The sequence below is a fragment of the Elephas maximus genome, chromosome 25 (genome assembly GCF_024166365.1).
Source record: "Elephas maximus indicus isolate mEleMax1 chromosome 25, mEleMax1 primary haplotype, whole genome shotgun sequence".
In the NCBI taxonomy this organism is placed as follows: domain Eukaryota; kingdom Metazoa; phylum Chordata; class Mammalia; order Proboscidea; family Elephantidae; genus Elephas; species Elephas maximus.
Window position 1 is genome coordinate 59402223 of NC_064843.1, and position 21188 is coordinate 59423410.

The window sequence follows — 21188 nt, forward strand, 5'->3', positions numbered from 1 at the left end:
CACAACCATGGCATTAGAGCCCTGGGGCCAGATTGGCCAATTCTCTCTTCTCTATGCACAGGTACACCTAATAGGTGGAAAATCATTTGCTCGTGTTATTTGCCCTCTCCTCATTTTTTTTTTTTCTACTTTGTTTTCATTTTTAGTTTTATTCAACTCTAAGCTAACAGTGAAATTAATGCAAAGTTCAGCAACTTCAGATTAGCTTCTCTTATACCAGTGAAGAGTGATCAGTTTAACAGGCACTGTTTAAGGCTTCTTGATAACCTCTCACCTAGCACTGCTGCTTGTCTAGATGGCCAGGCCTCAACACATGACCTTTCCTTAAAGAGTCATTAATGCTTTACTCTGTTACTGTAGACTTGGCCTTTCTACATGCAATTTTTTCCTCTTTAAATTCTGGGTTGCTATTTTTATAGTGGAACTCTGGTGGCGTGGTTGTTAAGCGTTCAGCTGTTAACCAAAAGGTCAGAAATTCAAATCCACCAGGTATTCCTTGGAAACCCCATGGGGCAGTTCTACTCTGTCCTATAGAGTCGCTATGAGTCAAAAATCAATTGGACAGCAATGGTTTTTTTTGTTGTTGTTGTTTTTTAATACTAACAATTTGGTGACCCATCATGGTACCAAACTGTTTCTCAAAATTGAGTTCAGATTCAATCAAAACCATAAGCTGGGGTGTGTGGCCTTCTAGAATTAGGATGGACTGCAGGAAAAGTCACCTAAACTGCTGTCTGAAGGTCTCACCTGTGAGAGTGGGAGTGTGAAAGAGGAGGAATCCACATGTATCACTGAATTCTACAGCACTGCCAGGGCCTCTGGACGGTTTGTGTTTCCCAGCTTCTCCCTACTTCCCTGACAGCTGCTCGCAGAGTTTGGGGCACACAGTCATCCCATTCAGCCTGGTAAAATGTGCCGGCAGTCAGGGGCTTGAGCTCGTACTTTTTATGGAAAAATGCCACTATGAATTTGCCACAGTGGTCTCCAGATTGGTTTTTCAGAATGGGCTCGTCACACTTCAGTGGCCTGTCCTGCTTGTAAACCATCCAGGTGCAGCAGTGGAGGACTATGCTCTTGGGAGGCTCAGAGCCCACCTCATCAGAGGGGACCGTACCACCGCTGATGTCCTTGCCTTTCATGCTGACCACCAGAAAACAGTGCTGTTCCCCCAGCAAGGCTAGCAATAATCCAAAAAAAAAACACATAATAATAAATGTTGGCAAGGTTTTGGAGAGACTGGTACACTTATAAACTGCTGGTGGGAATGTAAAATGGTACAACCATTTTGGAAGTCGATTTGGTACTTCCTTAAAAAGCTAGACATAGAAGTACCGTATGATCCAGAAGTCCACTGCTTAGAATATGTCCTAGAGAAATAAGAGCCATCACAGGAACAGATAATATGCACACCCATGTTCATTGCAGCACTGTTCACAATAGCAAAAAGGTGGAAGCAACCAAGGTGCCCATCAACAGATGAATGGATAAACAAATTGTGGTGTATTCACACAATGGAATATTATGCAACGATAAAGAACAGTGATGAATCTGCAAAACATCTCATAACATGGATGAATCTGGAAGGCATTATGCTGAGTGAAATTAGTCAGTCACAAAAGGACAAATACTATATGAGACCACTACTGTAAGAACTCAAGAAAAGGTTTAAACATAGAAGAAAACATTCTTTGATGTTTATGAGGGTGAGGAGGGAGAGAGTGGGGTATTCACTAACTACAGAGTGGACAAGCATTATCTTAGGTGAAAGGAAGGACAACACACAATACAGGGGAAGTCAGCACAACTAGACTAAACCAAAAGCCAAGAAGTTTCCTGAATACAACAAAACACTTCAAGGGAGAGAGTAGCAGGGACAGGGGTCTGGGGACCATGGTTATAGGGGACATCTAGGTCAGTTGGCATAACAAAGTTTATTAAGAAAATGTTCTGCATCCCGCTTTGGTGAGTGGCATCTGGAGTCTTAAAAGCTAGTGAGCACCCATCTAAAAGGCATCCATTGGTCTTCATCCACCTGGAGCAAAGGAGAATGACGAATACCAAAGACACAAGGAAAATGTGAGCCCAAGAGATGGAAAGGTCTGCGTAAACCAGAGACTCCATCAGCCTGAGACCGGAAGAATTAGATGGTGCCTGGCTACCACCAATGACTGCCCTGACAGGGAACACAACAGAGAGACCCTGACAGAGCAGGAGAAAAGCGGGGTGCAGAACTCAAATTCTAGTAAAAATACCAGACTTAATGGTCTGACTGAGACTGGAAGGACCCCGGAATACATGGCCCCCTGACTCTCTGTTAGTCCAGAACTGAAACCATTCCTGAAGCCAACTCTTCAGACAAAGATTTGACTGGACTATAGGACATAAAACAATACTTATGAAGAGTGTGCTTCTTAACTCAAGTGAATACATGAGACTAAATGGGGAGCCCCTATCTGGAGGTGAGATGAGGAGGCAGGAAGGGACAGAAGCTGGTTGAATGGACACGGGAAATCCGGGGTGGAAAGAAGGAGTGCGCTGTCACATTATAGGGATAGCAACTAAATAATTGTAATTTATATAACAATGTGTGTATAAATTTTTGTATGAGAAACTAATTTGAACTGTAAACTTTCACTTAAAGCACAATAAAAAAAAGAAAGAAAGAAAATGGTGCCATTCCCTGTATTTGCAGCCCTTCCTGCTGGGACCATCCCCAGGTCTGTCAGGACAAAGGTATAGGCCATCCCATGTAATACTGGTGGGGCGGTTCTTCACATGGGTGGTGGCAGCACTGTGTTCCGCTCACTGACCTTCGCTCCAGTGTATTTGACCTGTACAGGTTGCTGTGGCATTCGTCTGCTTCCCACAGGTTCAGGGCCCATTTGTTGAGGTCCATGAGTACTGCAGGCCAAGAGGGTGGACAGCGGGAGCGCAGCACCAAGTGAAGCCAAGGCCAGCCTGGCAGTACTGACTTGGAGCTGCTCACCCTGTTGGTTTCTTTTTTTAATTTTTTTATGGTATATTATGTACAGTTTGTAGGGGTTATACACAGTTTAATAATTATAAGTTCTTGCATAGGTTTTCTCTCCTGATTTTTATAGACTAAGCTGTAGACTTTCTTCCAGGTACCTTTTAGAGATGGAAAAGGGGAGTGAAATACTCATTAATGTTTTTTCATTTTCAGCATTCTGTTGTGTAGTGATGCAGCTGAGATTTTAGTTTGCCCATCACTAGGCAGGTTTATCTGGGCCTTCAGACCATCACTTGGGAACAGTGGCGTGATGGGGGATGGGAGATGATGGGGGCTGGGAGGAGTACTTTATTACTGATTTTGTTTAGCATTGCCATTGCATGGTGACAATAAAAGCCAAAATGACTTTTAGTACATTTTATTATTATTTTTAAACTACCTGGAGCAGCATTGTACAATAGAGTTTTCTGTGATGATGGAAGTGTTCTAATTTGCACTGTCCAGTATGGGGTTTTTTTTAGTACATTAGTCACTAACCACATGTGACGAACAAGCACTTTAAATGTGGCTAGTGCAACCATGCAACTTAAAATTTAAGCTTATTAAGTTTAAATTCAAAGAACCACATCTGGTTAGGGGCTACCTGGACAACGCAGGGCTGGACAATGCAGCACCTTGTTGCCTGCACCCGGGTGGATTGCCCCCACTAGTGGCAGCATCTCACACCAGGTGCAATTTGAAGCCAGCTTTTAGGTTGCCACTTGTCTTTTGGTGTCAGTGCCAAGAGCAGAGGCAGAAGAGGGTGTGCCTATGTCAGAAATTAATACTGTGTTTGTAATTTAAGGCACAGAGTGAAATGCATAGAAGAGCATACTCTTATTTAGTACTCATTGTATACCAGAGACGTGTAAGGCATACCCTTTTCTAGTTTGTTCTTTCATTAGTGTATACAGTTGGCCATTGCAAGGACTTTAGTGGAGGAGGTTTCTCTCTTTCATGTGTAATTGAATATTAACATGACTCCTAAGAAAAGGAGATCATCGTGATGCTCTGTTCGAAACTGATGGAGGTGATGAAATGGTTTCTTTCTAACTTTGTAAAGTTACTGGCATGTGGATCATTTATACCATCTATAAGCTCTGCGGAAACCCTGGTGGCATAGTGATTAAGTGCTACGGCTGCTAACCAAAGAGTTGGCAGTTCGAATCCACCAGGCGCTCCTCGGAAACTCTATGGGGCAGTTCTACTCTGGCCTATAGGGTCGCTATGAGTTGAAATCGACTCAACGGCACTGGGGTTTGGTATAAGCTCTGCATCTGTGCTTCTTTTGGCCATTTGCTAGCAGGAATACATTTCCTTTGCAGCGTTTGGGCCAAGTGAGTAGAAGAAGGGAGTCCCTGGGTGGTGCAAATGGTTAACAAGCTCAACTGGTAATTGAAAGCTTGGTGGTTTGAGTCTTCCCAGAGGTGCCTCAGGTTTGGTGGTCTACTTCCAAAAAATCAGCTGTTGAAAACCCTGTGAAGCACAGTTCTGCTCTGATACACATGGGGTTTCCGTGAGTCCTGTTGACTCAAAGGCAGCTGGTTTGGTTCAGTGGAAGAAGAGGACACCCTATCCTGCCTCTATCACGAGACTAACTGGTTTTACCAGGACTAGGGCAGGCCTTGATTTGGGGGTAGGATTGTTTAGGAGAGAGGACAGATGCTCTGCTGAACCTTGATCTGGTTGTCCGTGTAGGTCAGTGGCTCAAAGGGAAGTGTTTGAGGCAGGGCCAGCCAGGTTAGCATCAGGAGGAGCTCCACTGAATGTTTGGAAGAGACAGCATTGGCTCCAAACCTTGGCTCTTAGCAGTCTGTGCCATAGGCTTAGAGTCATGTTTACTTCTATAAAATCACCCCGACAGCCCTCCTGCACAGCTGTCCACGAATTGATCAGCACTCTTTCTTCTTAAAACATTTCAAATTCTGAATTATTTTAAGTTGGTACGTGCTAGTTGTGCATTTGAACATTTCCTAGGAAGATAACATGGATGCCGAATAATCCTTTCTGCTTTTAATTTGACCTAGGTAACCATGACTCAGATTTTTTGATAACTGGTAACTTTGGGAACAGAATTATTCTTTGCTTTTCTTATTGACCTTTAGTTACTTTTTCTTTTGGTAGTTGGTAAGTGTGTGGGGGAGAGTGGCATTTGTTCTCATGACTCATTTATGTCAATGAAGAGAAAATGATTCATGAATGACACTGTTGTTTCCTCCAGCTTTTGTTGTAATCCAGAAGTTGTGTTTTCAGAATGAATCATGCTTATTTGATACTCCCTTAGTCCCCTGTTCCTTAACTAAACACCTTCAAAGTAGCCATATTAACACTTACGGGTGTGCAGTGCTAGCATGGCGTTACTGTAGATGTGGGCCTGTGCAGGCATAGTGCCTGGAGCAGAGGCCTGAGGTGTCATCTGCAAAGGGGCAGGGTAATCTTAGAAATTAGCATAGTCAGGCCTGCACTGTCCACCATGGGAGGCACCTACCACTTGTAGCCATGTAAATTTTAATTTTTTTAAATTAAAATTTTAGTTCCTTCATTGTACTGGCTGCATTTCAAGTACCGAACAGCCACATGTGTCTAGTGGCTGCTTACTGTATTGGACATCTCCATCATCATGGTAGGTTCTAATGGGCAGTGCTGCGATAGACATTTCTGGAATGAGTTTTATTCATCCACTCAGCAGGTATTTGCTGAGTATCATCTCCTTGTCAGACCATTCTGACCACAGGCACGCTGTAGGGAACAAGAAGGAGAAGGCCCTGGCCCTCACAGGGCCACAGTGTATGTGAGGAAGAAAGCGTAGAAGCTTAACTGGAAATTCCCACCTGCTAAGTGTTCAGTACTCCCGTGCTTGCTTCTCCCTGGGGATGCAGGGTACTGTCCCCAGCAGGGAAGGAAGATAATGAGTAGTGTGTTTTACAAAAGGGAAAATGATTAGTGCAAAGAAATTTAGTGTTGTGGTTAGTCGCTTAACCTCTCTGAGCCTCGTTTTCTTCCATCTTATCAGCGGAGCTCTTAGAACCAGCCTAATAGAGCAGTGGTGAGTACTCAGAGCAAAGAGTGTTTGTATAGCCTGGTCTTTAGCACTCTCTATTAAATAAATTAACACTAGTATTGTTCTAACCTTTTATAAAATAAAAATGGTTTAGAAGCTAAGAAGCAGCTTGAGCTGGAGGCAGGGGAAAGGGAGGAGGTCTTTCTGGGGTAAGGAGCTGTGGCGTTAAGGTCCAGCCAGCCTCATAGAGCTGGCCCATTGCCGGAGAGTCTTAGATACATCCATGAGAAATGACTCGCTGACCAAAGAGGAAGCTCCTTGGTAAAATCTGTGCTTTAAATGTTACACTTTGTAGACTTCTATTTTGACAGCACTTTTATGGCGGCTCTTTCAGTATTTCTGCTCACTTCCGTTGCCTTCCATGTAAAGTGCACATCTCTACTCATGAGTCTTTGTAGAAGAGTTCTCCAGGAGGGAGAGGAGTGTGGGACCCAGAATCTGCCTGTCTGCTTGCTGCCTGTGTGTGTCTTGACCTCCACTTGGAGCTGCATGTCTTGAGCCGGATGGGTCCCCTGTCGAGGACAGTCTTGTATGTACAGATGGAGAAGAGTGGGGTTACAACCTGGAGGGTCTCAGGAAGAAGGTATCTGCAGAGGTTCTGTGTTTCCCTGATAACTTGCTTGTCTTCTCCCCATCTCTCCAGGTCATGCCAACCTGCAGCCAAAGCAGGTGTGCCCACACTAGATCTGGGGTCCTGTGGGGTAACAGACATGGCACAGATTAGTGAGGACATTCATGACAAGTGAGTAATGTGTTCCAGTAGTGTCTAGAAAAGAGTTATTGTGCTCGTAGGTGAACCATACTTTCTTAATTTGCTTTCTTCTGGTGCCAGAGGGCTTCTTTTGCTGCTCTCTTTGTATTTGTTCGAGTTGTAGGGATAATTATTTGATTTGGGGCCTTTCTTCTTTTGGGATGTGTGCATTTATTGATATAAATTGACTTCTGAGCACTGCTTTTGCTGTGTCCCAAAGGTTCTGGAAGTGTTTTCATTCTCATTCGATTCTATGAATTTATGTATTCTGTGCTTAATTTCTTCTGTAACCTGGTAGTTTTTGACCAAGGTTTTGTTCAGTTTCCATATAGTTGATTTTTTTCCCTTGCTTTCTCGGTTATTGATTTCTACTTTTGTGGCTTTATGGTCAGAAAGATGCTTTGTAATATTTCAGTGTTTTGGATTCTCTTAGGCCTGCTTTATGACCGAATACGTGGTCTATTCTGGAGAATGTTCCATGTGCGTTGGAAAAGAAAGTATACTTGTCTGCTGTTGGGTGGAATGTTCTATATATGTCTTTGCAGTCAAGTTGGTTGATTGTGGCATTTAGATCTTCTGTATCTTTATTGAGCTTCTTTCTGGATGTCCTGTCCTTCACCAAAAGTGGTATGTTGAAGTCTCCTACTATTTTTGTGGAGCTATCCATCTCTCTTTTCAGTGCTGTTAGAGTTTGTTTTATATATTTTGGAGCCCTGTTGTTGGGTGGGTAAATATTTATTATGGTTATATCCTCCTGGTGTATTGACCCTTTAATCATTATATAGTGTCCTTCCTTATCCTTTGTGATGGATTTGTCTTTAAAGTCTGTTTTGTCAGAAATTAATATTGCCAATACTGCTCTTTTCTGATTGTTGTTTGCTTGATATATATTTTTTCTGTCCTTTGAGTTTTAGTTTGTGTCTTTAAGGTTTGTCTCTTGTAGGCAGCATATAGACGGATAGTGGTTTTTTTAATCCAGTTTGCCACTATCTGTCTCTCTATCGGAGCATTTAGTCCATTTACATTCATGATAATTATTGATAGGTATGAGTTTAGTGTTGTCATTTGGATGTCTTTTTTTTTGTGTGTTTTTGACAGTTTCTTTTTCCACTTAATTTTCTGTGCCGAGTAGCAAAATATTATCTTTTCCTTTTTTTCATTGTTGTTGCTTTTGTATTTGGTGAGTCTTTATGTTTTTCTTCTTTTTTATTTTGATTTGAAGGATTGTTAGTTTCCTTTGTGGTTACCTTAATATTTACCCTTCTTTTTCTAAGCGTAAACCAATCTTTTATTTCTTTATATTGCCTTGACTTCCCCTCTATATGGAAGACCTATGACTATATTTTTTAGTGCTTCTTTTTTGATTTAATGTTGTCATCTTTTACATAATGACGTTTCTGTTTCCCTGTTTTGAGCGTTTTAGCTTTGATTCATTTTTGTGATTTCCCTATCTGGTTTGATGCCTGGTTGCTGTGTCCTGCATTCTAGTCTTGAGTTGTTACCTGATGTTACTGATTTTCTAAACAGAGAACTCCCTTTAGCATTCCTTGTAATTTTGGTTTGTTTTTTGCATATTCCTTAAATTTCTGTTTATCTGGAAATGTCCCAATTTTGCCTTCATATTTGAGAGACAGTTTTGCTGGGTATACAATTCTTGGCTGGCCATTTTTTCCCTTCAAGGCTTTATATATGTCCTCCCATAGCCTTCTTGCCTGCATGGTTTCTGCAGAGTAGTCAGAGGTTAGTCTTATTGACTCTACTTTGTAGGTGACTTTTTGTTTATCCCTAGCTGCTCTTAAAATTTTCTGTTTATCTTTGGTTTTGGCAAGCTTGATTATAATATATCCTGGTGACTTTCTTTTGGGGTCTTCCTTGTGTGGAGTTAGATGAGCATCTTGGATAGATATCTTCTCGATATCAGGGAAGTTTTTTGCCATCAAATCTTCAACAGTTCTCTCTGTATTTTCTGTTATACCTCCCTGTTCTGGTACTCGAATCACTCTTAGGTTATTTATCTTGATAGAACCCCACATGATTCTTACGGTTTCTTCACCTTTTTAAATTCTTTTATCTGATTTTTCCTCAAATATGTTGGTGTCAAGTGCTTTATCTTCAGTCTCACTAATTCTGACTTCCATTGCCTCAATTCTGCTCCTATGACTTTCTGCTGAGCTAATTCTGAAATTTTGTTGTTAATATTCTGAATTTCTGTTTGTTATCTCTCTGTGGATTCTTGCAGCCTATTTAGTTTGTCATTATGCTCTTTTCTGATCTTCTTAAGTTCCTCTAACGCTGTCTGTGTGTTCTGGCTTGTTCTGCGTTTTGCCTGATCTCATTCCTGATCTCTTGAAGAGTTCTATATATTTATCTTTTGTGTTCTGCCTCTGGTAGTTCCAGGAAGTTATCTTCATCTGGAAGATTTCTTGAATCTTTGTTTGGGAGCTCGTTGAAGCCATCATGGTCTGCCTCTTTATGTGGTTTGGTATTGACTGTTGTCTCCGAGTTATCAATAAGTTATTATATTTATTTATTTTATTTTCTTACTGTGTCCTAGCTTCTCGTTTTGATATGCCCAAATAGGCTGCTTCAGTGAGCTAGTTTGATTATTGGCACCTTTGAAGCTTTAACGTCCCGTGACCAGGTGGTTAGAGCTGTTACTAGGTATATGAGCCCAGGAGTCCGTTTATTTTTCTTGTATGGATTCGGCCCAGTTGTCCCAGGTAGTCGGTTACCAAGTGTGTGGTGCAGGCTCTCACCTGCGGTCTTAGATGAGCAGGGGTGCTTGGTGTAGGCACAGGTATCTGGGTGCAGTAGGGGGTCATGTGCTGCACATGGCAGGGTACTGACAACCGCCCCTGTCTGTGAGGAAAGTATGTCCCTTTTCCCTAGAGTGCATAGGTAGGTGGCCTTTGGGCACCCAGTGCAGTTGGCTGTATGGACTGGGAGGCACCACATACTGTTGCACCCCTGTCGAGGGTGGATAAGTTGTATGAGTGAAGCCACCAGTCCTCAGGCCCCTGACGTGGGTAGGTGAGGACCCCGCTTAATAGGCAGAGTGGCATCAAACATCAGGAACCTGCCTCTCCACCTTGTAGCTGAAACAATTGAAGTTAGGCTTCAGGTATATACCCTGTTGTACGGTACTACTGAGAGCCCATGCTGTTGAAATGGGCTCACATAGGCCTATGCAGGGGTGAAAGGCATTCAATGTCCATGGACTGCTTATGCCTGTGCCTAGGCAAAGGAGCTGTTTCTGCCCTAAGTTCCCAGCTTAGGGGAGCTGACAGATTATCTTTTCCCCCTGTTTGTTAATTTATTCCTTCTCTAAAGCCGGGAAGATGGCTCAGGGTGTGCAACAGGTCCTACTTCCAGCCCAGGGAAAGCAGCTATCAGTGAAGCCAGCTCAGAACCTGGTACAAAGTGGGGAGGGGTCAGTTAGATGGGACAGTTTTTTCCAAAGTGGTATTTTTTGGTCCGCGTGGTAGGTTAGACACAAGTACTTACCTTTTGCCGAGAACACCGCTTTTCACCGAAACTCTCTGCTGTTCTGTCTTTCCCGATGTGGAAAAGGCGTCCCAGATGCCACTGCTTGCCTCGCAGCATTGCAGGGTGCCAGTTTCTGCCGGGTCAGGTCTGGCAACTCCTTACTGCTTCTGAACCATCTCTCCCTCGCCCTGCTGCTCAGTCCAATTCCTTAACTTTGCCTTTGATGTTCAGGGCTCCTAGATTGTCATATATAATTGATTCACTTGTTTTTTCAGGTCTTTGTCTAAGAGGGACCACCAGAAGTGTCTGACAACTCTGCTGTCTTGGCCCCGCCTCCTGAACCATACTTTTTTTCTAAATTGCTTTTCATTTAAAAAATCTGAGAAACTAGAAAAAATTGTACACTCAAAATTCTGGCATATCTCTTAAAAATGATTAAAACAACATTATAAAACCTCTAGTACAATTTAAAAAGGAAAACAATTTACTTATCTTAATGCATATATTTTAATTCATTTTTCTTTATAACCTTTTCTGAATATTCACGTATGCTTCATATTGATGTAATCATCATGCATTTTGTCACTTAAAACTTTTCTTAAATGTTTTCAGTGAAGATGGAATAATTTTTATATTTATCATTTTTATGTTTATATAATACCAAATCAATGTGCCACAACTTACTTAACCTTTCCTTTATTGTTAGACATCTAGATTATTTTTTCCCAATTATTGTGCCAAAGCAAGCATCTTTATGCAGATAATGTTTTTCTTTGATTAAAGAGAAATTCTAAGAAGTGGTATACACACCTTTATTACTTATTAAATTTATAATCAAATCAGTAAAACTTTTAACAAATCCCATATAGAATTTTACTATTCCGGTAGCCTTTTCTAGGATGTGCTGATGCATACATTTTTAACAATAATTACATAGTTCAGTTCTCTATTATTAACCTTGAAAGGCCTAAAGTTTTTAATATGGAAAATTTTAAATGCATACACAAGTAGAAGAATATATACTGAACCCCCATACACCCATCATCTGGCTCCAATAATTATTTAGTCATGGCATCTCTTGTGTTACCAACCCTCTGATTCCCAGTAATATTTTGAAGTGAATGTCAGCATCATCATCATTTCATCTATAAATATTCAGTGATTTTTAACTTACCTAGATTTACATCCAAGATCCTTCCTTCGCCTTTCTAGCTGCATAACCCACGTGTATACTGAGTATCCCCTGTGGGCAGTGGGAAACCACTGACTTATTGAGCAGAGGAGGGATGATGTCGTGAGCTGTGCTTTACAAAATGAATTTCTTAGCTCTCTGCAGGCTGCTTAGCGTGGAAAAGCCTGGAAATGAGGAGATGGACATCTCTGTCCACCCCTCTGGTTGACAGTGCTGCTTTACAATTCTCCCTCTCTTCTTGTCCTCTTCTGAGCCCTGCCTTAGTTGCAAGTAGCAACCAAAATGGAAATCTTGGTCTCAAAGAAGGAGACTCCAGGGTTGGTTAATTTGGCAGCTTAGTAGTGCCAGGGTTTTGTCAGCTTCTCTGTCGTTCTCGTGCCCCCTTGTGGTTGGAAGATGGCTGCTATAGTAGTGCCTTCAAAGTGCCTATCCCCAGAGGGTTAGCATTTTTCCTCATTTTTCTTCCTTTATGAAGAAGGAGAGTCATTTCAAGAAGTGTCCCAGTGTTCTTACTCTCAGGTCCTCTTGGCAGAGCTGGTCACTGTTCCAAGGAGTCACCAGGGGGGTGGAAAAGCAATTTCTGGCATTTTCCCCTTGTGGAATAGAAGCTGCAGCAAGGAAGAAGGGATATCGGGCCAAGTGGGTCTGCCATAGGTGGTTCTTATTTAATAACCTGCTTCACACATGGAAAAACCCAAGTCTACAAGAGATTATTCCAAAGTCACAGGTACGCAGTGGCAGAGCTGGCCTCAGATCCGCTAGGACTTCTGACCTGTGTTTGATGTGCCTTCCTCCTAGGTCCATGCAAGAGGCTAGAGAAGGGAAGAGAGACCCAAGGACAGGTCAAGGAGTAGGAATAGAGAGGGCAATGGAAGTGGAAGAAGGAATCTAAGATGACACCAAGGGCTTAAGATGGAAGGAGGAGCAGGTTGACAGGAATGTGATGAGATTCAGCTTTGGGGTTTTTGCACCATGTCAGACTAGCCATGTGTACCTGCCCTGCAGGAAGTGAAGGTCTGATCCTGGGGCTTACTCAAGTCTGTCAGATGGAGAGGAATCCTACAAGCTCATCCTACTTACCTTATGGGGTAGTACAGAGTCAGTGAGGAATGCAGATGACAGTGCCATCTACATGCTGGGAGTAGGGAGGATTTCGGAGTCATCCCTTCAGTGGTGGTCCTTGAAAAGGTCTGAGCACAAGGAGGAAGGAGCCCAGGTGAGGAAGGGACCTAGCGGTAGAAGGGAAACCAGGAAGGTTATCATGGTGTAGAAGCCCTGCAAGGAGAGAATTTTTAGAAGGGTGGCTCCACAATGTTTTGCTTTAAAGACTTTGAGGAAGTGAACATTTGGAAACTACTGTTGGACTTGTTGGCCACACAGTCTTGAGTTATCATTTATATATTTATGTATGTATATACACAGTACATACACACACACCTTTTGTGCTATTTATTTCAAATAATTTCAGACTTACTATGAAGTTGGAAAAATAGAACAAAACTTCTATTCCCAGCTTCCCTAAATGTTAACATCTCACATATCTGTAGTTAGGTGAGCAAAACCAACAAGTCAACATTGATAAAATGCTACAGTGCTGTACAGACCTTATTCAAGTGCCTGTTTTCCCTCTAATGCCCTTTTTCTGATCTAGGAACCAATCCAGAATCCCACATTGCATTTAGGTCTTGTGTCTCCTAAATCTCCAGTATGGGACAGTCCCTCTGTTATTCTTTGTCTTTCTTGATCTTGATGCTTCTGAAGAAGACTAGCTAGTTATTTTGTAGAATGTCCCTCAGTTGGATTTAACCTGCTGTTCCCTCGTGATTCAGCTTATACATTTTGGCAGGAACACCCCAGAAGTAATGCTGTGGACTTCTCGGTGCATCTTATCAGGAGGCACATGATGCCCCTGTGTCTTGTTACTGATGGTATTGACAAGGCCGTGTTTGACAAATTTCTCTATTTTAAAGTTATTGATTAGTTATTTAAAATAATATTTTATGTTGTTTTCAATGAAGTTTAGCAAAGCAGTTTAGGTTCCCATTCAACAATTTCTACGCAAGTTGTTCAGTGACATTGGTTACATTCTTCACAATGTGTGAACGTTCTCATTATTTTTGTTCTAGTTGTTCTGTTCCCGTTAATTTCGTTTCCCTGCCCCCTTATAGTCACATCTAATTTATTTTTAAAAAGAATATTCCTTAAACACAAACATTTTGTGTTTTTTAAACAAATATTTAAAGAGAAAAATGGCTCATCATTTGACCATTTCTGATAACCTCTGCTGACGTATTAAAAAAAAAAAAGTAACATACACTTGATTAGAAAATTCAACCCCTGGTAACCACTAATAAACTTTGGTCTCTATACATTTGCATTTTCTTGTCTGTTTATATAAGTGAGTTCTTAACGGTATTTGTCCTTTGTGATTGACTTATTTTACTCAGCATAATGCCTTCAAGCTCTATCCATACTGTGACATGTATCAAGACTTCATTTATTCTACTGAGTAGTGTTCCATTCTATGTATGTACCACATTTTGTTTATCCCATTCAGCTGTTGATGGGCATTTAGGTTGTTTCCACCTTTTGGTTATTGTGAATAGTGTTGCAGTGAACATTGGTGTACAAGTATCTGTTTGAGTCTCTGCTTTCCAGTCTTTTGGGTATCTACCTAAGAGTGGGTATATATATAGGAGTGGAAGTGCTAGGTCGTGCTGTAGTTCTGTTTTTAGTGTTTTGAAGAACTGCCACACTGTTTTCCACAACAGCTGTACCATTTTGCATTCCCACCAGCAATGGATAAGGGTTTCAGTTTTCCCAAATCCTCACCAATGTTTTTTATTTTCTTTTTTTGTTTTTTAATCTTAGCCATCCTAAAACAAAAAAACAAACCTGTTGCCGTCAAGTCGATTCTGACTCATAGCGACCCTAGAGGGCAGAGTAGAACTGCCCCATGGAGTTTCCAAGGAGCACCTGGTGGATTCCAACTGCTGACCTTTTAGTTAGCAGCCATAGCTCTTAACTACTATGTCACTAGGGTTTCCTAGGCATATTGTGGGAGTAAAATGGTATCTCATTGTTTTGATTTGCATCTCTCTGATCACTAATGTTGTTGAGCATGTTTTCATGTGTTTGGTGGCTATTTGAATATCCTCTTTGGTGAAATGTCTGTTCAAGTCCTGTGCCCATTTTATGATTGAGTTATCTTTTGTTGTCAAAGTTTCATATATGTGTATTGGTTATTAGATTCTTATCGTGTATATGGTTTCCAGTGACATTCTCCCAGTTGGTAGCTTGTCTATGCACTTCTCTTAGCAAAGTCTTTGGATAAACAAAAGCTTTTAATTTTTATGAGGTCTCATTTATCAATTTTGTCTTTTGCTTTTTTGCTTTTGTTATTATATTAGGCAATCCATTGTTAAAAGTTAGGCCTGACAGCATTGCACCTGCATTTCCTTCTAAGAATTTTATGATTTTAGGTTCTTAATTTTTAGGTTCTTAATCCATTTTGAATCTGTTTCTGTGTATGTTGTGAGGTATGGATCCTGTTGCACTTTTCTGCATGTAGAAATCAAATTTTCCCAACACCATTTATTGAAGAGACTCTTTTTTCCCCCATTGAATGGACTTAGCACCCATGTCAGAAATCATTTGGTCATAGATGTGTGGGTTTATTTCTGGACTCTCAATTCTGTTCCATTAGTTATGTGTCTATTGTTATACCATTACCAGGCCGTATTGATTCCCGTGGCTATATGGTGTTTTGTTTCATTTTTTTAATTTAACTTTTATTGAGCTTCAAGTGAACGTTTACAAATCAAGTCAGACTGTCACATATAAGTTTATATACACCTTACCCCGTACTCCCACTTGCTCTCCCCCTAATGAGTCAGCCCTTCCAGTCTCTCCTTTCGTGACCATTTTGCCAGCTTCCAACTCTCTCCATCCCCCCATCCCCCCTCCAGACAGGAGATGCCAACACAGTCTCAAGTGACCACTTGATATAATTAGCTCACTCTTCATCAGCATCTCTCACCTTCCCACTGTGCAGTCCCTTTCATGTCTGATGAGTTGTCTTCGGGGATGGTTCCTGTCCTGTGCCAACAGAAGGTTTGGGGACCATGACCGCCGGGATTCTTCTAGTCTCAGTCAGACCATTAAGTCTGGTCTTTTTATGAGAATTTGGGGTCTGCATCCCACTGATCTCCTGCTCCCTCTGGGGTTCTCTGTTGTGCTCCCTGTCAGGCCAGTCATCGATTGTGGCCGGGCACCAACTAGTTCTTCTGGTCTCAGGATGATGTAGGTCTCTGGTTCATGTGGCCCTTTCTGTCTCTTGGGCTCTTAGTTGTCCTGTGACCTAGGTGTTCCTCATTCTCCTTTGCTCCAGGTGGGTTGAGACCAATTGATGCATCTTAGATGGCCACTTGTTAGCATTTAAGACCCCAGACGCCACATTTCAAAGTGGGATGCAGAATGTTTTCATAATAGAATTATTTTGCCAATTGACTTACAAGTCCCCTTAAACCATGGTCCCCAACCCCCCACCCTTGCTCCACTGACCTTTGAAGCATTCATTTTATCCCGGAAACTTCTTTGCTTTTGGTCCAGTCCAGTTGAGCTGACCTTCCATGTATTGAGTGTTGTCCTTCCCTTCACCTAAAGCAGTTCTTATCTACTAATTAATCAGTAAAAAACCCTCTCCCTCCCTCCCCCCCTCGTAACCACAAAAGTATGTATTCTTCTCAGTTTATACTATTTCTCAAGATCTTACAATAGTGGTCTTATACAGTATTTGTCCTTTTGCCTCTGACTGATTTCGCTCAGCATAATGCCTTCCGGGTTCCTCCATGTTATGAAATGTTTCACAGATTCGTCACTGTTCTTTATCGATGCGTAGTATTCCATTGTGTGAATATACCACAATTTATTTACCCATTCATCCGTTGATGGACACCTAGGTTGCTTCCAGCTTTTTGCTATTGTCTTATCCATGAGCAAGGTATGTTTTTCCACTTAAGTATGTCCTTTTTAATTTCTTGTCGTACAGCTTTGTAGTTTTCTTTGCATAGGTCTTTTACATCCTTCGTAAGATTTATTCCTAAGTATTTTATCTTCTTGGGGGCTACTGTGAATGGTATTGATTTGGTTATTTCCTCTTCAATGTTCTTCTTGATGTAGAGGAATCCAAGTGATTTTTGTATGTTTATCTTGTAACCTGAGACTCTGCCAAACTCTTCTATTAGTTTCAGTAGTTTTCTGGTGGATTCCTTGGGGTTTTCTGTGTATAAGATCATGTCATCTGCAAATAGAGATAATTTTACTTCCTCTTTGCCAATCCGAATGCCCTTTATTTCTTTGTCTAGCCTAATTGCTCTGGCTAGGACTTCTAGCACAATGTTGAATAAGAGCAGTGATAAAGGGCATCCTTGTCTGGTTCCCGTTCTCAAGGGAAATGCTTTCAGGTTCTCTCCATTTAGAGTGATGTTGGCTATTGGCTTTGCATAAAAAAAAAAAACAAAACATAGATGCCTTTTATTATGTTGAGGAATTTTCCTTCAATTCCTATTTTGGTGAGAGTTTTTATCAGAAATGAGTGTTGGACTTTGTCAAATGCCTTTTCTGCATCAATTGATAAGATCATGTGGTTTTTGTCTTTTGTTTTATTTATGTGGTGGATTACATTAACGGTTTTTCTAATATTAAACCAGCCTTGCATACCTGGTATAAATCCCACTTGATCGTGGTGAATTATTTTTTTGATGTGTTGTTGAATTCTCTTGGCTAGAATTTTGTTGAGGATTTTTGCATCTATGTTCATGAGGGATATAGGTCTATAATTTTTTTTCTTTGTAATGTCTTTACCTGGTTTTGGTATCAGGGAGATGGTGGCTTCATAGAATGAGTTGGGTAGTATTCCGTTATTTTCTATGCTTTAAAGTACCTTTAGTAGTAGTGGTGTTAACTCTTCTCTGAAAGTTTGGTAGAACTCTGCAGTGAAGCCATCCGGGCCAGGGCTTTTTTTTGTTGGGAGTTTTTTGATTACCGTTTCTATCTCTATTTTTGTTATGGGTCTATTTAGTTGTTCTACTTCTGATTGTGTTAGTTTAGGTCGGTAGTGTTTTTCCAGGAATTCATCCATTTCTTCTAGGTTTGCAAATTTGTTAGAGTACGATTTTTCGTATTAATCTGATACGATTCTTTTAATTTCAGTTGGGTCTGTTGTGATGTGTCCCTTCTTGTTTCTTACTCGGGTTATTTCCTTTCCTGTATTTCTTTAGTCAGTCTGGCCAATGATTTATCAATTTTGTTAATTTTTTCAAAGAACCAGCTTTTGGCTTTGTTAATTCTTTCAATTGTTTTTCTGTTATGTAATTCATTTAGTTCAGCTCTAATTTTTATTATTTGTTTTCTTCTGGTGCCTGATGGATTCTTTTGTTGCTCAGTTTCTATTTGTTCAAGTTGTGGGGACAGTTCTCTGATTTTGGCTCTTTCTTCTTTTTGTATGTGTGCATTTATTGATATAAATTGGCCTCTGAGCACTGCTTTTGCTGTGTCCCAAAGGTTTTGATAGGAAGTATTTTCATTTTCGTTGTATTCTATGAATTTCCTTATTCCCTCCTTGATGTCTTCTATAACCCAGTCTTTTTTCAGCAGGGTATTGTTCAATTTCCAAGTATTTGATTTCTTTTCCCTAGTTTTTCTGTTACTGATTTCTACTTTTATTGCCTTGTGGTCTGAGAAGACGCTTTGTAATATTTTGATATTACAAATTCTGAAAAGGTTTGTTTTATGACCTAATGTGTGGTCTATTCTAGAGAATGTTCCATGTGCGCTAGAAAAAAAAGTATACTTTGCGGCAGTTGGGTGGAGAGTTCTGTATAAGTCAATGAGGTCAAGTTGTTGATTGTTGTAATTAGGTCTTCCGTGTCTCTGTTGAGCTTCTTACTAGATGTCCTGTCCTTCTCCAAAAGTGGTGTGTTGAAGTCTCCTACTATAATTGTGGAGGTGTCTATCTCACTTTTCAGTTCTGTTAAAATTTGATTTATGTATCTTGCAGCCCTGTCATTGGGTGCATAAATATTTAATATGGTTATGTCTTCCTGATCAGTTGTCCCTTTTATCATTATGTAGTGTCCTTCTTTACCCTTTGTGGTGGATTTAAGTCTAAAGTCTATTTTGTCAGAAATTAACATTGCTACTCCTCTTCTTTTTTGCTTATTGTTTGCTTGATATATTTTTTTCCATCCTTTGAGTTTTAGTTTGTTTGTGTCTCTAAGTCTAAGGTGTGTCTCTTGTAGGCAGCATATAGACGGATCGTGTTTCTTTATCCAGTCCGAGACTCTCTGTCTCTTTATTGGTGCATTTAGTCCATTTACATTCAGCGTAATTATAGATAAATAAGTGTTTAGTGTTGTCATTTTGATGCCTTTTTATGTGTGTTGTTGACAGTTTTGTTTTTCCACTTACTTTTTTGTGCTGAGGCGTTTTTCTTAGTAAATGGTGAGATCCTCATTTTCATAGTGTTTGACTTTATGTTAGTTGAGTCGTTACATTTTTCTTGGCTTTTATCTTGAGTTATGGAGTTGTTATACCTCTTTGTGGTTACCTTAGTATTTACCCCTATTTTTCTAAGTAAAAACCTAACTTGTATTGTCCTATATCGCCTTGTATCACTCTCCATATGGCAGTTCTATGCCACCTGTATTTAGTCCCTCTTTTTGCTTATTGTGATCTTTTACGTATTGACTTCAAGGATTCCCTGTTATGAGCATTTTTTTTTTTTTAATCTTAATTTGTTTTTGTGATTTCCCTATTTGAGTTGATATCAGGATGTTCTGTTTTGTGACCTTGTGTTGTGCTGGTATCTGATATCATTGGTTTTCTGACCAATTTCCTTTAGTATTTCTTGTAGCTTTGGTTTGGTTTTTGCAAATTCTCTAAGCTTGTGTTTATCTGTAAATATCTTAATTTCGCCTTCATATTTCAGAGCGAGTTTTGCTGGATATATGATCCTTGGCTGGCAGTTTTTCTCCTTCAGCGCTCTGTATATGTCATCCCTGTATGGTGTGTTTTAAAATCAGGAAGTATGAGTCCTGCTTTGTTCTCTTTCAACATTAGCTATTCAGGGCTTCTTGCCATTACGTGTAAATTTGAGGATTGGTTTTTCTATTTCTGTAAAGAGGGCCGCTGGAATTTTCACTGGGATAGTATTGAGTCTGTATAGCACTTCGGGTAGTATTGATACCTTAACAATATTATCTTGAATCCATGAACGTGGAAGATCTTTCCATTTATTTAAGTCTTCTTTAATCTCTTTCAGCAGTGTTTTATAATTTTTGTTGTAAAAGTCGTTCCCATCCCTGGTTAGATTTATTCCTAGGTATTTTATTCTCTTAGATGCTATTATAAATGGAATTGTTTCCCTAATTTCCCTTTCAGATTTCTCGTTGCTGTTGTGGAAACCCAGCTGATTTTTGTTTGTTGAACTTGTACCCTGCAACTTTGCTAAATTCCTATATTACTCTAGAAGTTTTCTTGTAGACTTTTTGGGTTTCCTATATATAGAATCATGTCATTTGTGAATAGAGATAATTTTACTTCTTTTCCAATTCTGATACGTTTTACTTCTTTTTCTTGTCTTATTACTCTGGCTATGACTTCTAATACAGTATTGAATAGAAGTGGTGGGAGTAGGCACCCTTATCTTGTTCCTGATTTCAGGGGAAAAGCTCTAAGTGTTTCTTCATTAAGTATGATGTTGGCTGTTGACTTTCCATATAAGCCCTGAATCATATTGAGGATTTTCCCTTTTATTCCAGTCTTGAGGATTTTCATGAAGAAAGTGTATTGAATTTTGTCAAATTCTTCTTACTCTTGGAGATGATCATGTGATTCTGTTTCTTCTTTCTTATGATGTAGTGTATTATGTTTGCTAGTATTTTGTTGAGAATTTGCATCTATATTTGTAAGAGATATTGGCCTGTAGGTTTTTTTTTCCCCCCCCGTTGTGGTATCTTTGTCTGGCTTTGGTATAGGGCTATGTTTGCTTCATAGAATGAATTTGGCACTGTTCTTCCTTCTCTATCTTTGGAGGAGTTTAAACAGGATTGGAGTCAATTCTTTTATAAATGTTTGGTAGAATACCCCAGTAAAGCCATCTGGTCCAGGACCTTCTTTTGTTGAGAGGTTTTTTGATCACCGATTTGATCCCTTTAATTGTTATGAGTCTGTCATGACTTTCTGTTTCCTTGTGAGTCAGTTTGGGTACGTTGTGTGCTTCTAAGAATTTGTCCATTTCATCTAGGTTATCCACTTGGTTTCTGTACAATCGCTCAAAATATTTCTTCATAATTCTCTTTATTTCTGTCGGGTCAGTTGTAATGTCTCCTCTTTCTCTTCCTATTTTGGTTATTTATGCTTTCTCTTTTTTTTTTTCAGCCTATCTGAATGTTTGTCAATTTTATTAATTTTTTTCAAAGTACCACCACCTAGTTTTGTTGATTTTATTGTTTTTCTGTTTTTAGTTTAACTCTGCCCTCATCTTTGTTAATTCCTTGCTTCTGGTAGGTTTAGGCTTATTTGCTTCTCTTTTTCTAGTACCTGGAGTTGTTGAGTCAGGCTATTGATTTGACATCTTTTTGCTTTTTTGTGTAGGTGGTTATTGCTATAAGTTTCCCTCTGAGTA

The 21188-nt window shown here is 40.1% G+C and overlaps 1 protein-coding gene and 1 pseudogene across 2 annotated transcripts in view; one reads left to right on the plus strand and one right to left on the minus strand.

The window, feature by feature from the left end:
• DTD1 (D-aminoacyl-tRNA deacylase 1) overlaps positions 1-21188 on the plus strand; it is a 226215-nt gene that overhangs the window by 136285 nt on the left and 68742 nt on the right. The window lies entirely within an intron of this gene.
• Positions 848-5396, minus strand: LOC126067798 (phosphatidylethanolamine-binding protein 1-like; annotated as a pseudogene).